This window comes from Calypte anna, chromosome Z (genome assembly GCF_003957555.1).
Source record: "Calypte anna isolate BGI_N300 chromosome Z, bCalAnn1_v1.p, whole genome shotgun sequence".
NCBI lineage: Eukaryota > Metazoa > Chordata > Aves > Apodiformes > Trochilidae > Calypte > Calypte anna.
Genome location: NC_044274.1, coordinates 49,986,966 through 50,005,012, shown reverse-complemented (window position 1 = coordinate 50,005,012; position 18,047 = coordinate 49,986,966). Strand labels below are relative to the sequence as shown.

At 36.5% G+C, this 18,047-nt stretch overlaps 1 protein-coding gene across 2 annotated transcripts in view; it reads right to left on the bottom strand.

The window, feature by feature from the left end:
* SV2C (synaptic vesicle glycoprotein 2C) overlaps positions 1-18,047 on the bottom strand; it is a 79,781-nt gene that overhangs the window by 24,960 nt on the left and 36,774 nt on the right. The window lies entirely within an intron of this gene.

Below are 18,047 nucleotides of genomic sequence, written 5' to 3'. Positions count from 1 at the left end.
GTATGTCTGGATATCAGTAAACAACTGGTTTAACATGGTTCTACAAAGGAGAAATTTATCTTTTAAATGTATAGTGTATTTTGGAATTTAAAGGTCTCATGCTGTGGATCATAAATGCATTCTGCATGCATGCAGAAGGGAAAAAAAGATCCCTTCTTATAACAAAGTACTTACACACTACCTTATGAAAAATACAGGCAACCCATGATTTATTTTTGCCTTTTATGAACAGCTTGGTGAAGCAATTTCATTTGCAGATTTTGGAACCTATTCTTTCTTGTCTCTCTCAGCTTCTACAATGGTATCAGCTTTCTCTACAGCCTCATTTATCCCAGCTGCCTTTACCCCAGGAAGACAAGTAAAATCAATGACAGTGTTGTCAATGATCTCCTGAGTCTCCAGAATGGCATATCTTCCCCCTCCAGGGTTCCTTCCAGCAAAAAGAGGCTAAAATGTAAATTTTTTTTCCCCTAAATAGATATGGGAATGAAAATTTAGGATTAGAAAAAATGTAGCATATGAAAGTGTATTAAAATTTACTTCTTACTGACTTTTGAAAAATTACTTATTTTGATCTTACAAAATTTCAAATCTTAAGTAATATCAGCATGCTTTACATTTTAATTTGGAAGGGAAGAAAATAAAGGAGGAAAGGTTTACAGCAAGTTCACAAGGCAATTAGAAACCATAAATTTGTTTTGCTTACTCTGTACCCATTCTACTGCAGACATTACAATCATGTTCTTCATTACATATTCTAAACTGTAGGACAAGATAAGCTGATACAGAACTCATAAGATTATTTCTTTTTTGTTAAGTTAATTTTCAGTCAGAGCATCAAGCTGATCTTACTGTCTGGGCAGTGGTGCAACTGCTGGTGCCACGGGGGAAGCAGCACAGGACAGAGGTTGTCATCTCTCAGCAGCAGTCAAGGTACTGGCTCTTGTCATTATAAACTGCCCCAGAAATACACAGCCCCCTGATGTATTCAGACAATCTGCCTTTTTCCACTCTGTTTTATGTTTTATGAGACTGAGCAGTATAAAGGGCACTTCTGTGGTAAATGAAATCAATCTGGCTTTATGTCTATTATAAAACAAAGGCAGCATCTTGTGCTCTGTAGCCAGTTTTGGGAAACACTGGTGATAACGTATCATTTATTAATGTAAGTGAACCAAATTGCAGTTAATTAAAAGCAACCTGTACACCATTCATCCTGCTGTCATCCTGACACCCTGCAAAATATACTTTTTTGCCCCTCAAAGTACCTGGGGGGCACGTCCAGTGAAAAGTTTGTTATGGTTTTTATTGCTCATACTGCATTTTTTTTCTCCATCTATTGTATTTGCTGATGCAATTTATCTTTTGATTTAATGCATTTGCTGAATTATTGATAATAGTGAACATCAAGATTATAAGAAGCAACTGGTAGGAAAAAAGCCAGCTGCAACAAAGCTGTCTTGAGACTGCTCTCCTGTATACTCCAGCACCAGCACTATATGAGCAAAGCAAACATACTTTTAAAATGAAGATTAAGATTATTCTTATGTTTAACATATTCCATTCTCCTAGGTCATGAGCCAATCTAGCAATTTCGGTCATAAGAATAGCTCTGAATTTAGCTCACAAAGTGGCTTTAATTCCAATTGTACATAAGTCTTGAAACAAAATGGAAGGGTGTTCTTTGCTGTAACTCAATTTGCTTCTCCCTTCCCTGATTAATGACATCATAACAAGACAGAACAGCTCTACATGGCTGCCTTCAGAGTATGCACAGTAACCTAGAGCTAAACACCACCCTCACTCCCCAGCCATGACGCATTCAGGAGTTCAATTTAGTGCAAATAAAACCTTCCCTTTCCAGCATAGCATTATGTCTGCTTCATAAGATTAATAAATTAATCTTAATAAAGCAAAAGGCTATTATACGCAATTTCTTGTGCAAGAAGAGCAATTCTGTCACAGGCTTGCTGAATAAATATAGAAGTAAACCCGGCCATATTATGATGAATTTTATAAATGTATATTACCAGACAAGGATTGTCTTTCACAGTAGCTAGGCCACTCGAGAGCAGATTAATAGGGATGATTTGTTTAACTTTGCAAAATGAAAGCTGAAAGGTAACATGATAGCTCTACAAATTCATAAGGGTTCAAGTGCAATGCAAGCAATGAAAAATATGTGTAACTACAGGTGCTAGACAAATACTGTCTGACAGGAGGAAGGTTTCTAAATACCAAAGGAATAATGCTTTGAAACACCTTTATAGGAGACTAATAAATGTAAAGAAAACCTAAGAGAATGTAAGGATTTTATTACATTGTTAGCTAAAGAGTGACCATTCTTGACAATTTTTCTTAGTCATTTAGTAGGAATCAGAGGAACTAGATTCTTGGCAATGTCATAAATTGTGAAAATTCAAGTTTTAATAAACTTCTTGGTTTTAGTAGATCAAAGGCACGAGTATATGCAACAATATGGCTAAAATTAGCAGAAGAGGAAAAGACAGACAAAGAATTTATAGGAATCCATAGACTTGATAGACTCTTCTGAAGAATCCTATGCATGTTTTTATAAAAGTTCTTTTTTCTGGTTTACCACACAATATTTGGTCAGAACTCAGTTTTCTAGCCTCAGTTGTTTTAAATGTGAAAAAAATTGTTAACTAAGATTTGTGATTGCTTTACATTGTCACATGAGGGCACTGTTATCGAATATAAGACAAACCATAACTTCATCAGAAAGACTTCTACTATTAAAGACTTGGGTTTTGTTTCCCAAATTTGAGCTACGTCAAAATTATATAGGGGACCAATACTATTTTGAATCTGGTGGACCTAAAATATATCATAATTATTATTGCACTTACTTTTAGTCTGTCCTGGCATTACCAAGTTTAACTGTGAGTGAATTCCAGGCTATTTTAGTGGTATTGCTTAGAACAATGGTGAAGGATCACTGACCTTGGAAAAAAACTAGTTCCCGTAAGTTGCACAGCTGAGGAAGCTCAGTTTAACATTTTTACAAGACTGAGTGGATTACATGATTTCTGATAAATATAGAAATAATGTTTTCAGAATTATTCTCTAATAGTATTAATGTGAAATTCTAGTAACACTAAGTAGAACACTTGTCTTTCCTGTGATTAGATTATTAATATCATATGGGAAATGCAGTGATATTTTTAGATTAAATAGATAGCTTGATACTCTACAAACCCACTGGCTCAGCAGGTCAGATGCTGGGAATTTCTGCAGAAGGAATCTGGAAATAAAATAACTGAAGTGTGGCAGGCTGTGATGAAGGTACTTTAATAAAACTGATGTAGAAGACTCTCTAACTCTCATCCGCATCTGCCTGGCTCTCTAGTTGATGCTATTAGCCCCTGGGACATAAAACAGTTCAATGAAAGAAGAAAGTAATAGTATTAAGCAGACATATTTTACAAATATATTAAGCTAAGCCTTGGTCTGCTGACACTTAAAACTGTGATGAATAACAACAAGGCATTTTCTAAAGACAGATCTATTCTCCCTCAGAGGAGGGGGCTGTCAACCACTGACACTCATCACTTCCCTGTGCTGGCATTGATCTTCATCTGAAGACCTAAGATTACCAGGTCTCTGATCACTCTGGGAACATTATCTGCAATTCAGACAAGCCTCAGGACAGCTGCAAGCAGTGCTGAGCTCACATGGAATGCAATTTGCTCACTAATAACATCAGACTCAACTCCTTTACCCAGTGCATGACACTGTAGTCCAGCTGAGGTCTCCAGCTATAGAACCTCTGGTCTGTGACCTCAATAATCCACTGAGAGATGTTTCTACTATCTGCTGTAGTACTGCCCAGTTTTACTTTTCATTGAAGAGGAAATCTGCATATCCTCGTAATTCAGACAATCATATAGTATGATGTGTGTCCAAAATTTAAGATTTAGTAACGATATGTTAGCATTTCACTTAAGCTTATCATTCACTCTGCACAGAATACAGACATGTTGGATGTTTTTCCTTGATGTGGAAATGCTAACGTATCTGTGACAGGCCTGATAGAAAAACTATAAAAGATTTCACATCAGAATACCAAGCAGTGCTGTGGGGAAAAAAAGCTCCCGAGTCATTTGAAGCATGGATTGCAAACCATCTGTCTGAAATCTGTCCTTTATTTGGCCCTAAATTATATTTGTACCAAGATGCTGTGCCTCACAGTAGCTAGTACAGGCAACACATTAATCTTTAAAATGGCAGAAGAGATTAAAAGATTCTATTAGATAAGAGAATGAAAGCAACAGTTCCTAGTAAGAGAACTACAGGTATCCACCTGGTCATATATATGCCTGGTCATAGATCTGTCTAATCTTGGCAGATTCTAGCAGTGGCAAATGATCTTTAATTAGTAGCCTATACACATTTAGGAAATCAGGATCTCACTTGCCTTGCTAGATACATAAATGATGTAGGGACAATGTAGAATACATGTACGGACTTGAAGAAGACTGCTGTCAGTACAGAACCTAATGGGAATGGCATGTCTGTATCTTGACTTCAACAAAGGAAACTATTCTTGCACTTTACTTTTCTTTACTGCAAAAGATTCTGGGACAACTACATAAAAAAGAGACATGAATAAGAAAAAATCATTCATTAGGAGTTCACATTTGATGAAGTCTAACAGGGGAGAACCTATACAGAACCAGAGAGAACGGACAGAAAAGCTAAGTTGACCATTACAAATTTTCTAAAAGTTTGCCCCATATTCTCCTCTTCAGTGCACTATTCCAAAGGTGCAATAGTTATAAGAAACAGTGGCATAAGAGTAGGATAGTTTTTTCAAAAGGCATCTAATGGCATTTTCAGGATTGGTTTTGCCTCTCCTGTACTTACTATATGACTGAGAAGTTTATGATAATAACAGGATTTCTGTAATCTTCTGTACATTTCTGCAGCACCAAAACAATTATTTTCATTATTACCTGGATGCAGAAAAAGTGTGTCAAAAAGAAAAAAAAAAAAAAGGAAAAAGAAAAAAAAAATTATGGGTAAGTGCATTTTGCATGAAACACCCTGACTTGAGCCACTTCTGTCAGTCAGCTAACAGCATGCTAGCTTATAGGAGTTCCCTCTTAAGTTATTAACCTTACACATAAGTATAGATGCTTGCTTATTCATTTTAGTCAGCCTCCAGTACTCTCCCTAAGTTAATCCAATTACATGGTAAACTGGCAATTTGCAGTGCTTTGTTGTGCTTTTTGTGTATTTATAAGCCTATAAACTAGGAACAGTAATACACAGGTTAAGTCTTACCTCAGTGGTGGAAGATCTCAGTTACCCCAAAGAGGTGCTCAAATATGAGGAAAAAACTGAGCCAAAATATAGAGAGTTTGGGGAGACTGTACAGTCAAAATGCATGAAGACAGACATGAACACCAGCTGCAGGGCCATCACCACATAATGGGAAAGGGAAAGGACAAACGTCAAATTTGTACTAAACATTCTAAACAGTTTCTTGATATACTTGCACTTCATTCCTAAGCAAATTAAAAGTTGTTCTACAATAACTGCTTGGCCCTGGAGAGGGCATCAGCTGATAGGGGATTGTCACACAAAGCTTTATGAGCATTTCTTAGATCAATCCTTTGGTTTAAATTATTTGTTGCAGCCATTGATATGGTACTACATGAAAATAAGAGCTAAGAGCAAAGAGTTCCACTTACAGGAAAGAAACAAAGAGTGTCACTGATGAGGAGTGGAGACAATTCTACAGTTCTCTACTTCTGTTTGCAGAAATGCACTTTGGTAAGGGGTCATGCCAATGTAAATGTCTCCACCTGGCCACCACCACACAGGATCTAGTTTTCCATCTTGGCAATGCTCAATGCAAATGCAATGCATCCTTCATTCCTGTCCTATAGGGCTGTGAGCCTATTAGATCTCAAAGCTCTTAAACACCGAATTGCCATGTCTTGACTTAGCTCATCATTAAGAGTTCTGTCACCATCTGAAGACTGAATAACTTGTATGTGGCTTCATTCTGAATGCAAACATTGGGTTTTGGGAATGGGTATATCCTCTCCCAGTACAGTTGCTGGAGACTGAGCACAGATTTTGAAAATTTTCCAGGGCAAACTTGTAATTTTCTGCTTGAATCATAAATCAGTGTCTCTAAAAAAACTCCACTTATACATCCCCAGAACAGATTTTTCCTCACTACCTCATACTTTATAAAACACAAATCAGTGCAAAAACTCTTAAAACTTGTGTTAACTGTGTATTTCTGAAATTTAAAATAAGAAACACTGTGCTTGAATGAAAAGAACTAAGTAAGCATGCATATCCCTAGCTAGACTATTCTACAGTTCTCGTATGTGCACTTATGTATATATGAGTATGATCTTATTTGGACAGAATTGCTCAAGACTCCCTAAAATTAATGTTGATGGACACAGGTCAAATTTTGTCTGTGGTTCAGATGCAAAACTTGAAAAGAGATGTGATTTGAAAGGAAAAGCTCAAATGTTTAATTTCCCTAGAAATAGTTGCTTTTATCACATTTCTGCACCTAAGTTTGATTTGGAGTATTTTCTCCTTTAAGTCAAAATCTATGAAAGATCTGCAACTATTTGTAAGTAGAGATACTAGAACTCATATGGAATCTTCAGTTGTGTGTAAACCAAGGCTTGCAATAAGCGTTTGGATCTAATATTCTCTTATGCACACTTTTGTTGTCTTCCCAATGCCCTTGTAATACTATGAAGTCAGAAAAAAATTAGAAGTAGTGCTGGGATGAAAAAGGTCAGTGTTTTGCAACCTTCCTGAATTTAATGCATTTTGCAAATGGATACGGAGAGTCCTCCATGTCTAACTAATGGATAAAGTATTTCTTTTAATTATTTTGTGGGCATATAGCCCAGAAGCATTTTATCAAATTTTATGAAATCCTAGCTATTGAAAACCACAGCAGTAGCTGGCAATATCTGGAAAGAAAACTGAATCAAAGAACTGTGTAAGAATTTTTTTAGCTTAAGAACCATAAAAATTAACATAAAAATTAAAATGTATTTTTCCAATATCAGAAATATATCTATTTAATAATTACACTGACAAAGTGCACAAAGTGGAATGGAGACTGAATAAGGGTAAAGATGAAGTTCTAACTACTCACACATAAGAAAAAAAAACCAAACAAACTCCAATTAGGCCACCAAGGGTTAATATTTAGCTGAATCCATAAAAAATCTCATTACAGGCACTGTGGCACATAAATGATCTGACTGTTAGGCTGTCTGAGTCAGTGGCCCCAGAGATTTATGTACCTATGCAGTTCTGCTAAGTCCTCACTTGGGCCTGGCTTTGTGCAGCTGTTTGTTGGAGGTAATCTGCAAGACAAAGAGATAAAATCTGCCGGCCATGACTGTGAAACAATCCTAACTTACAATCTCATCAGTCTAAGATGAAAAGGCCATGTCAAGCTTTCCAGAGATGATGGATCAAGCAGAGAGAACTAATGTCAAAATAGTCGGGGAGAGCACATGTTAAAAGATGCTGCTGTCAAAGCTTAAAAATATCATGGAAAATGTCGACACTGTGCAATCAAGTGTCATAAAACATTCTTCAGATTTTGTTTGTATAACTTGATTTTCTCCTAAGATTTCTACCTCTCCTATTACCTCATATTACTACACCTAATTAAGAACTGAAAAATTGCATCTGATGTTTGAGAAATCTCTTTGCTAAGTGATGAAGAGTACAAGAAGAACAAATCATCAAAAGAAGACAAAATATACATTGATAAATAGAGAATTTAGAACTGCAAAACACCCTGTGCAGCAGTCATTATGATCCAAGTCTGAAAGAAAACATTTGCCTGCAACAAAACCTGATTATATAGTTGTCCTATCTGCTTAACGCAGATGCAATGATATCTATGTATTTTTGTATGCCATCCTCCAAGGCCTACTCATAGCTTTGAGCTCACAAAGTGTGTTATATTTGGCATGACAAGTCGTTGTAGAAGCTACTAACAGCAGCTGTTAAATGTGCAAACTAATTATACATGTAAGAGTTCCTGCCCAGGACCAGAACTTGCAGTGATTTATGTGCATCTGGAGTAGGAATATTTAAACAATGGACTCAGAGGGAAGGTGAAAAGAGAAGCAATTAATCAAAAAAGACAATCAGAAAAAGGAGCAATAAAACAATACATTTTATGAAAAGAAATTGGGCTTCTCCTACCTAGCCTAACTTACAAGAAAACAAAAAAACTGCTGGAATATATTCTGAAGAATACAGAGAGCACTGACTTTTACCAGTGATAGGGGTTTTACCTTTTACGAGCTGCTGCGTTGTACAACACCTATGCAATTCAAGAAACTCCAGATTTTATTTTTTTTGTGTGTGAACATGTAAGTGCTATGATTTGTCTCATTCCTTTTTTAATTTCTAATTTACTTACTATCTTTTTAAATTTTAAACAAAAAAGAGCAATATTCTATCACTAAGAGATATAGATAGACTAAATGGGCAGTTACGCGATAATTAGATCAAAGTGCTCTCTAAGAGTTATCTTCTAATCTAACAGCAGTCAATTACACAAACGTGGTCTGTTGAATATGCGGAGTGCTTTTGTGTACATACGGTGAACCCTCAGTCAGAAGTCTGGAATTCAAACTTTAGTCTAACACTTCCAGGACAAATATTATTTGCACTCATAAATCATGCATTAGTGATCCTTAGTCATAATCTAGTATAGCTATCCAATGGGTGGGCAAAGGGGAGGTCAATTTTGACTAGGGAGAGTTAGTTGTATTGTTTGAAATGTAATTAGCAAAGAGAACAAGCAAAACCCAATATATTAAATAAACACAACATTAAACTATATTTTTATTATATCTTTATTTTATTTTATCTTTATAACTTTCTAAGAGAGTCTAGAACATCGAGATATCATGAAGTAATCAGATGCTTTTATCAGAATGAAATATCTCATATTCCTCTGGGAAAATAAAAAAATGTAAAAACCTTGATCCCTTTATCTGTGATTCCTCACTTTTTTATTAAATGGCAGTGCTACTTCCAGGAAACAGCATGGGGGAGGTGTGTGGTTTACAAAAACATTCAGTGCTCCAAACAAAAAAACCCTTTGTACAAGAAAACAAGATGATGCAGAATTAAACAGCAAAAGAAGAACAGAGTGGCAGAAAGCAGATCACTGTCAGCATCACAGCTGAGGAGAGCAAGAACTGAAACCTTAGCCCAGAGACCTCACTACTAAATCTTGCTGTTTCTCTTTGCTCATTTTATACTGTTTTCTGATGGCAACTTTCACAAGTGTAAAAATACAGCCATGTTTGGAATGCTAAGCACTTGAACTGCTTAGCAGAGATAGATGAATTTTAGCCCATGTATTTGTATGGGTACCTCCCTTATAAATATGACCAGAAAAAAATATAGTCAGATGCTGTATTCAGATGCTCAGATATGCATGGATTATATACCTTGAAGGAATTACGTTCACTGGAGTAAGAATGATTTTCTAAAGTAACATTGAATATTTTTCTTTGAGAAAAAAATTAAACAAACATATTGAAAGTGAACTGATTATGTTAATTTTATTTTAAAGGAGACTAGACTGCAATATAGCTGTATGTCTAATCCATAGATAAAATACACAACTGAAGTGAAAACAAACTGATATTAAAAGAACAATAACTCCTTTAGAGCTGACAGTCTTATAAGCCAGACAAATAATATGGTAGTATGGCCAACAAATTTGTACTGTATTACAGACAAAATTAAAATATTTATCTATCTGAATTATCACAGTCAAGAACAGTGACCTCTTTTTTCTTGCCTGTCTGCAAAAATCACCTGAAACTGTCATTTGTCATGGACTAACCACAAAACCAAAGGCTTTTTATCTTGTTTAGCATTGAAAATTTGAACAAAGAAGAAATTTGAACAGATTAGCATTTTACTTGTTTCAAAAAGTGAAAAGCAAAGGTTATGCCTGACACCGCAGACATTTCTGAGGGCCACAGGCCAGACTCCTATGGCAGTTTCATTAACTTGGATGTAGTTTTTCTTAATCTATGCTTGGAACAATTCATTGTTCAAAACTGAGTTTTCATTTCATTTCATTTCATTTCATTTCATTTAAAACTAAGGCTGAGGAATTGCTGTTGGTTTATTGCCATAAAAATTATGGACTACCACTATGGTTTCAGTAGAAAATTATGTTTATGGCACTAGACAGTGATGTTTATGGCAACAGTTTTTTCACCTGTCTGTCAGTTCCCCCCGCAGTGTTGTTAAAAGCCATTGAATCAGATCTTACAGGAAGAAATAATCTCAAAAATAATCACGTTCCCCAAAGCATTGTGAAATGCACTGTCCACGCAGAGGGGAAGGCAGAAGTCTGTGGCCCCTCAGAGATGCTGCAGCCAGACCAGGGGCTGGCCTGTGCCATCCATCAGCTCTGGCATTGGGCCAGACCCAGGCAACAAACTTCCTCCCTGACAAATCTAAACCAGAGCAGGACTGTAACACAGCAAGGAGGACAGTGAGGGCATGGGAAGCTAACTGTTTCCTATTGCACTATGATGGGGACAAGAAAGGTGACTGTAGAGACCGTAGCAGAAAGGGAACTGAAAAAAGGAAGGAAAACTTAAAGTACTGCCATGGTGCCTTGTAAAGGATACAGGGGAAAAGAGGAGAGGAAGGGGCTAGCCAGGATCACAGGGACATTCATAGAAACCTGGAGAAAACTGAGCTTCATATCATCTCTGCTCACAAAATAATCTACTAGTATTTTACTGAACCTGTCACAGTCAACCTAAAGAGCCCAGGAGGTTGTATTTGAAGCTCACTAATGAGCATCTTTAGTGCTCATTAAGGAGATGTGCTAAAAGCTACTTCAGCTTCTAACACTTGAAAATGTAAACATTTAAACGACCATCTCAAGTCCTTCATTAGAGCACAGAAAATAGCAAACTGATAAACAAAGTGATTAGTTTTGTGTTCCTAGTTGGACTTTCTAAGCAGCTGCTCTAAATTTTGCTGTGTTGTGTCATTCTTGCTGTTCTTAGGGATGAAGATTTTTTAAAAGCATACACATAATCTAATTTAATTGGCTTATTTCAGATGAAAAACTATTAATGAGTAAGAGTGGATAGCTCAAATAAACATTAAAAATGCCTCATACCCATTTTAATTAACTCCTTTTAAAAAGATATAGCTTTAGCTTCAGCCTGCAGCAGATTGGATTAATGGAAGTGGACTCAGTATGGGGGGAAACACAGCCCACTGGGGATCATGTTCCCTCTAAACGGAATGCAGAACAGATCAACAGATGCTGCATTACGTAGTAGATGGCTTGATGTCTGATCCATACAATTTGTTTAGCATGACACAGTTTCCTAGTAAAAGGAGATTTAACCTCAGTAAAGCTCCAACTTCCCCAAAATCTCAAGCAGCATTATTCATTGGTTAAAGTATCCACAGATTCATTGATTCGGTTAACAGAAGATGTGTCAGAAAGGCAGCTGTACAGAGAAGGAAAAATTAAGGGTTTCCTCCAAGTTTAAACAAAAAAAGAAAAATATTGATTTAAAATTCTGCAGATTTAGTAGTGCATGCAGTAGCTTTTACAACTGAGAGAAGACCCATGCAACTCTACTCCAGGCCATCTTCTTTGGCATCTCTTTGTTTTGGATGACTAATAAGATTCAGAGAATTTCTGTAAAGAATGAAATCTACCATGTAATTAAAAATTAAACCTTGGGCTCAGCTTTTTCCAAAACAGCCACTTCCAAGGTTTGGATTTTTTCTGAACCACCATAAAAAAGCCAGACTATTAGGAAAATGTTTGAGAAAAATAAGGAAAACAATGCTTTTTTAAAATTGAGAGTCCATAATTTTTGAGACCATAGAAGGATCAATTTTTTTTCATCTCCAATTCTACCACACCATGTTATTCAGCAGAGAAACCTTCTTCTTTTTGGAGTTACCAGCTGGAATAGCTTGGTAGACAGACACCTTTCTACATGTCCTAGGAATATCCAGTGCTGCTCCTTTTTATTTTGATTTTTCCTCCTCTAGTTTCTGAAGTTCTCTGTATCATTTATCTTTTACTTTATTCATTTGCTGTTCACCGGCCTACACCAGCATCCTCTGAAGGAACAGTGTCTATTCAACATTTCCCTGAGAACAGGGTGTGGCTAGGACCTTGAGTCCCATGATATCCACTAGCTCCTATCAGTGTCAATGATGACACCTAAAATGTTCTCAAAATATGTTCTTACAGATACACAATGACTGACATTTCACTACTACCATAGCAGTTTTATTCAGATGCTTAACTAACATGCCATTAGAAAGTCTTTTCCATTGTATATACTGCCTCCCCTAGACAGAAAATTCAGTTAATTATTTTTTGTCTTATCGTTAGTAAGCCGTTTATTGCTTTTCCCTTTGCAGCTAATCATGCTTTTCTTTTATTTGCCTTCTGCAAGATTAAAGACATCACAGGTGCACCTCTTGCATGTCTAAATCACTGGTGGCATCCTATTTCAGCATGTTCCGACTTCAAGCCAGGAAACTAAACAGCCATCACCTAACTGTGTTTCCTATTTCTAACTCACTTTAATCAGGTGGTGACATACAAGAAACTTCAGTAAATCACCTCTATTGATATGAACAATGATGATATGAACAGCTTCTTCCCCTGGTTGTTTTGGGCCCAGTCACCACAGTGATGCAGCAATATGAAATCAGTCAAGTGCGGATCTTATTATTATAAATCATGTAAGTGTATCCCAACGGATGCACTGCATCAAAGATAGTAAAATTCTTCTTCACAGACTACAGCAAAGGAAGGGTGAAGGAAGAAACTTGGCTGTGCTTTTCTGAAGATGAAACTATGATTTACAATACATTTATAAGCTCCTGTGAACTTTTCTGCTATGGAAATGCTGGAGGCAGCTGATGAAATAGCCATGAATGAAATCAAGCTATTCCTCTGATGCTCAGAGAGACCCCTAACACATATTACAGAATTTGGAAGCACTACAAGAAACATGTGAAATGCTGTGGTACCTGTAAAAATAACTTAATTATTACACCGACATCAGTTTTAACACCATGAAGCTCACAGGTCACCTGAGCAGACAAATTGTGTCTAAAGATGCTTTACAGCTATGAATCTGTGTAATCTCAACACAGTAATTAATAGTAGGGTTTTTTACAGACAAGTTATCATGACATTAACACCTTGATTTTTCAAAGCAGTCAAGAATTTTCTACACATACCCAGGTACAATCCTGGCCTATGCTTTGAGATACCAAATTTCATAGGTCAGTGTTGAAAACTATAGTACCCTATACAAGTTACTACAAAAAAAACCCTACCGTCTAGTACTTTGTTGTAGTAACAAAGCCAATCATTAAAGTTTTAATTTCCACCAAAAAAAAAAAAAAAAAAAAAAAAAAAAGAAAAAGGAAAAGCTGACGAATGGAACAAGCTCCCCTTTTTTTTTCCTTTACACTCACTATAATTTATACCACGTAAAATTTATGCACTGGAGAACAATTGTTTCAAAGCATTTGTCTTGGAATAATGATTGTCACAGTACAGTGCAACATTTTGACCCCACTTTGCTAGTGCAATAAGCTCTCTTTTCTCCTTGTAATAGGAGGTGGCTAGACTGAAATCTCTATACATCCACACCTGCAGCTTGCACTGCTCAGGACAGCCCAGTTCTATTCACCAGAAATACTGGAAGAAAAAGAGCTCGTAAGATTCTTCTGATTTTACTGCTTATCAAATACTTGCCCTATAACCCCACTGATAGCATGGAGCACTGCCTGGTGCTGTACATGCTCTGAGTTTCACACTGGGCCACTATCTCTCCATCTCCTCATGTGCTTAGCTGCTGCATGCTGCTCTACTTACCTCCTTGCTTGTTTTACTACAGTACAGTTCATGCTTTTTTCATACAGAGCGTGATTTTATTGCAATTTTGAAGATAAATTTATCTTTTTTAGTTCCAGCTGGACAACAAAAACAAAAAAAGCAAATATGACAATAGAAAATACTACAGGAACTACTCTTGAGCCCCCTGATGAAAAGCTGATAAAAAGATCTTCTCATTGCCAGTAAAGTCAATTCCTTCAGATAAATTATTCTGCTTCACTTCAACAGTCTTAGCAACAAATTGTAAAATGTCTCTCAGGCCACTTTGCAAACCACTTACTCAAAAGAAAAACAGATTCATAATCACAATGACACTTGGTTAGAAACAGAAGGCATTTATGGACTCCTGTGGCTATGAAAGGACTCATCCACTTATTGAAAGTAGAATTAAGAATGGGCAATAAATCCCCACTAGAAGGTTTGGTGAATTTAGTATGATCTTAAGCTACTGAGGGCAGGCTGTTGTTTGATGTGCCCTAAAAAATCTCCAGAGATGGAGATTCTGTAACTTATTTTGGCAGTTTATGCTAGTAGTTTATTGCATCAGTATTTAAAACTTAACTTCTTTTCTATCTAAATAAAGTTCCATTTTCTACCATGTAAATTAATGTAAAGATGCTGGCAGGAAACAAGTAGAAGTGAAGATTGCCAGAGAAAAGTAGGAACAAACATATTTTACACTCCACAAAAACATAAAATTTCCACTAGGAGACATAAATAAAAGTTTTGAAAATATAAAATACCATTAATCTTTAAATCCAAGTTTTTGCAAGTCAAGTATGAATGCATTGACTGAACACTCTATACCTGCATTTCTAAGTTATGTTAGAAAGCAGTATGTTTCACATTTTCTTGATTTTGTATTATTAATTATGTAGTATTCTAGTAAGTAATCTAACCTAATTTAGTTGGAATTTGACAAATATCTGTGGAATTAATGTCTTTGCCTCAAATCATACCGTGGATACTTGCTCACTACAACTGTCTCCTCTCTCCAATGGTAAACACCAGGGGAGTTAAAGGCTGTGGGGAAAGCATCAGATTTCAACTGCAGATTATAATGTACCAACCAGGACACCTGTACCATTCTGTTCTCTTCCTTGCAAACTGATTTCTTTTTGGCCATGCATTCCCCTTCTTGTTCAGAAATAAGATTTACAAATTCTTGAATTCAGTATTTGTCACTAAACAAAATCACAGAATCACAGAATCATCTGGATTGGAAAGGACCTCTGAGTTCATCAAGGCAATCCTTAATCCCCTGCCACTCTGGTTACAAGATCATGGCACTTAGTGCCACATTCAGTCTCTTTCTAAAAGCCTCCAGGGATGGAGAATCCACCACCTCCCTTGGCAGCCCATTCCAATGTCTGATTACTCATTTTTTCCTAATATATAACCTAAACCTCCCCTGACAGAGCTCAAGTCCATGCCCTCTTGTCTTACTGATAGCTACTTGGGAGAATGTTCAAGGGAATGTTATGGTACTATCTGGATATAAATAAAAATTCTTGGATTTTAAACTGAAATGTAAATTCTCAGGTTCTTTGGTATTTGAAAAATTAATCGTTTAAAGAATATTCTAACACACAGTTGATGCAATGGACAGTCTATAAATTAATCTACCTTGAAACACAATGCCAAATTTGATGTTGCACTTGAAAATTTTTTTATAAAATGGCAGTCGTTCTTTCTATTTAGCCTGGTCTAAGTAGTGCATAAGGCAATTTCTTTGTAACAGTCTAATCTAGATCTTTGTTAATTGCTATTAGAAGCATTTGTCTGCAGATGTTTCTTCAAATAGCTTCTCCATGACCTGAATTCTTCTGGAGATCTTGGAAAAGTCTACATGAATTTTCAATTTTGGAACAAAAGCCAACAGCTACAGAATTCAAGAAGCCATGAGACAGAGATACTTGACTTCCAGATGATAGGTTTTTTTCCGTATGTGATCACTGCAGCACACTACACCACACCACACTATTTCCTCTCTTAACAGGACATTGATGCCAAGTCAACTATTAGTTTCCCTATATTTTGTGTTTCAGAGCATTGCTCCAATTTCAGACACTCCTGTGATGCTTGAACAGAATGAGAGACAAAGCATCGTGTGTAGAGAATGTAGTATTTGTTTTCTCACAGAAAGATAGAGCTAAATATTCAACTGGTAAACTTTTGCAGATAGCTTCACTGGCTGCCTTGGGCTAGACAGTGTGTACTGCATGTGAACCAGAACTTTTTAGAGTGGCTTATGTAAGGGTCAGTACAAATGAAAGGAATACATTCATAAAAGATGGAGGAGATAATTCACCCATAAAGTTATTCTACTCTGTTGACCTGGAATTTTTCTGTTCATTTAAGAATAATTTCACTATGTTCAATGACAGCTTATTGCTTTTCAATACATGCAACTTTTCACTGTTGTTGAGTAACGTTTGAGGTCAGCTAGGAAAAATCACCTCTTTCTACTCCTCATTTGAGAAGCAGAGACCTCAGAAATTCCTATGCACTATAAACATAGGATTTGTAAGTGGGTGGGCTGCTGTGTTTGTAATTATGCTTTGCTTCCTGGTCAGAGGAGATGTGAATAATGAGAATTACTGGAAGTGATTTGGGGGAAAAAAAAATACGTATCTTTGCTGAATTCTGGCTAAAACTGTAAACTGTGTAGAAATTGTAAAAGAGAGAATGCCACTACAAGAGTCTCCTCATGTACACACATGATACAAATGGTGCAGAGATCTGTGCCAGCATTTGCCCAACCTGGAGCATTCCAAGGGGGGTACAGCAATGTGTGACAGTGTTCTCCCAAGAGCCAGAGCAGGATTTGTCCCGGGAGCCATTGGCAAGGCCTGAGAGCTCAGCACAGCAGCATGATAGCCAAGCAGTTTGCTCTGGGTCACTGGCCCAGCAGTTGCTGGGGTGATCCCACATTTCTATTAGGATTAAACTTCTCAACATAATGAGAAAGTCTGATGTAAAGTGAAGCCAATTCTAAGACCTCATGGAAACTCATAAATGTGTTTGTTTACTTTTGCCAAAGTTATGTGTAAGCCACTTCTTTTCATGTCAGAAGGGATTGTTTCTCTTGCTTATAAATTCCTTTCAGCCCTTTGTTTGGCTCTTACAACTTTCCTAAGGTTACTACAGAAAGAGTAGCTAACTCTTAAAAATTATGTCTTTTAAAATTGTTTTTTACATTCTTTGCTTTAAATTTATTTCATAAAAATTTAGCAGATGGACACACAGAAAAAATAATCAGTGCTGCATGGTTTTTATTGCCAATATTCTTTCGCTACTAAAGAAACGATAAAATTTTATATTTTAGTGCCACTGTTTTGGTATAAGGAAGTGTATTACTATTCACTGAGATATACTTCCATGCAGCATTTTAAAAGCATCTCAGTAAAGGTAACTGAGTTATTTATAAAATCTACAATGAAATCTACAATCTACAAACTTTATACATCAGTCCATGGTAATGTTAGCATTTTCCACTGAAAGATAAAGAAAATAAAAATCCATAGGAAAGCTAAAAAGTACTTGGCACTTCAAGCAACTTAATAACTGGGGAAAAAAATGATCCACATTGCACTTTGTCAGCAAAATTTTCTCTCTTTCATTCCAGCATTTCAAAGCCAAAAGCCAGCAATATTATAGTTTTTATATATATATCTGCAATATTATAACTTATTTCTGGTAATTATCACCTCTAAATATTTCAATCTCTTTGGGCAAACCCTATGAAATTGCCCTCTCTTCACAATCAGTGGTGATAAGTCTCACTGGTTGGCTAAAGAAAACTGCTTCGGATGTCAGCCAACTCACAACTCTGCTTTACTTGTCCTGAGGAGTGCCAGCCAGAAGTGCTTGCAGAGGCTGATTTTTAAGAACCCCTGAGCAGTCTCAGCAACCCTGGAGACCCATGAGCACTTAACTCTTCTAAAAAGCAAGCCCAAGAGACTAAGAACTGAATCTGTATTTCCACATAATGTTTAACCATGTCAGGGCAGCAGAAAGCTCTTTAATAATATGGCCTATATTGTGCATGTGTGTAACTTCAGCGATTGCAAAC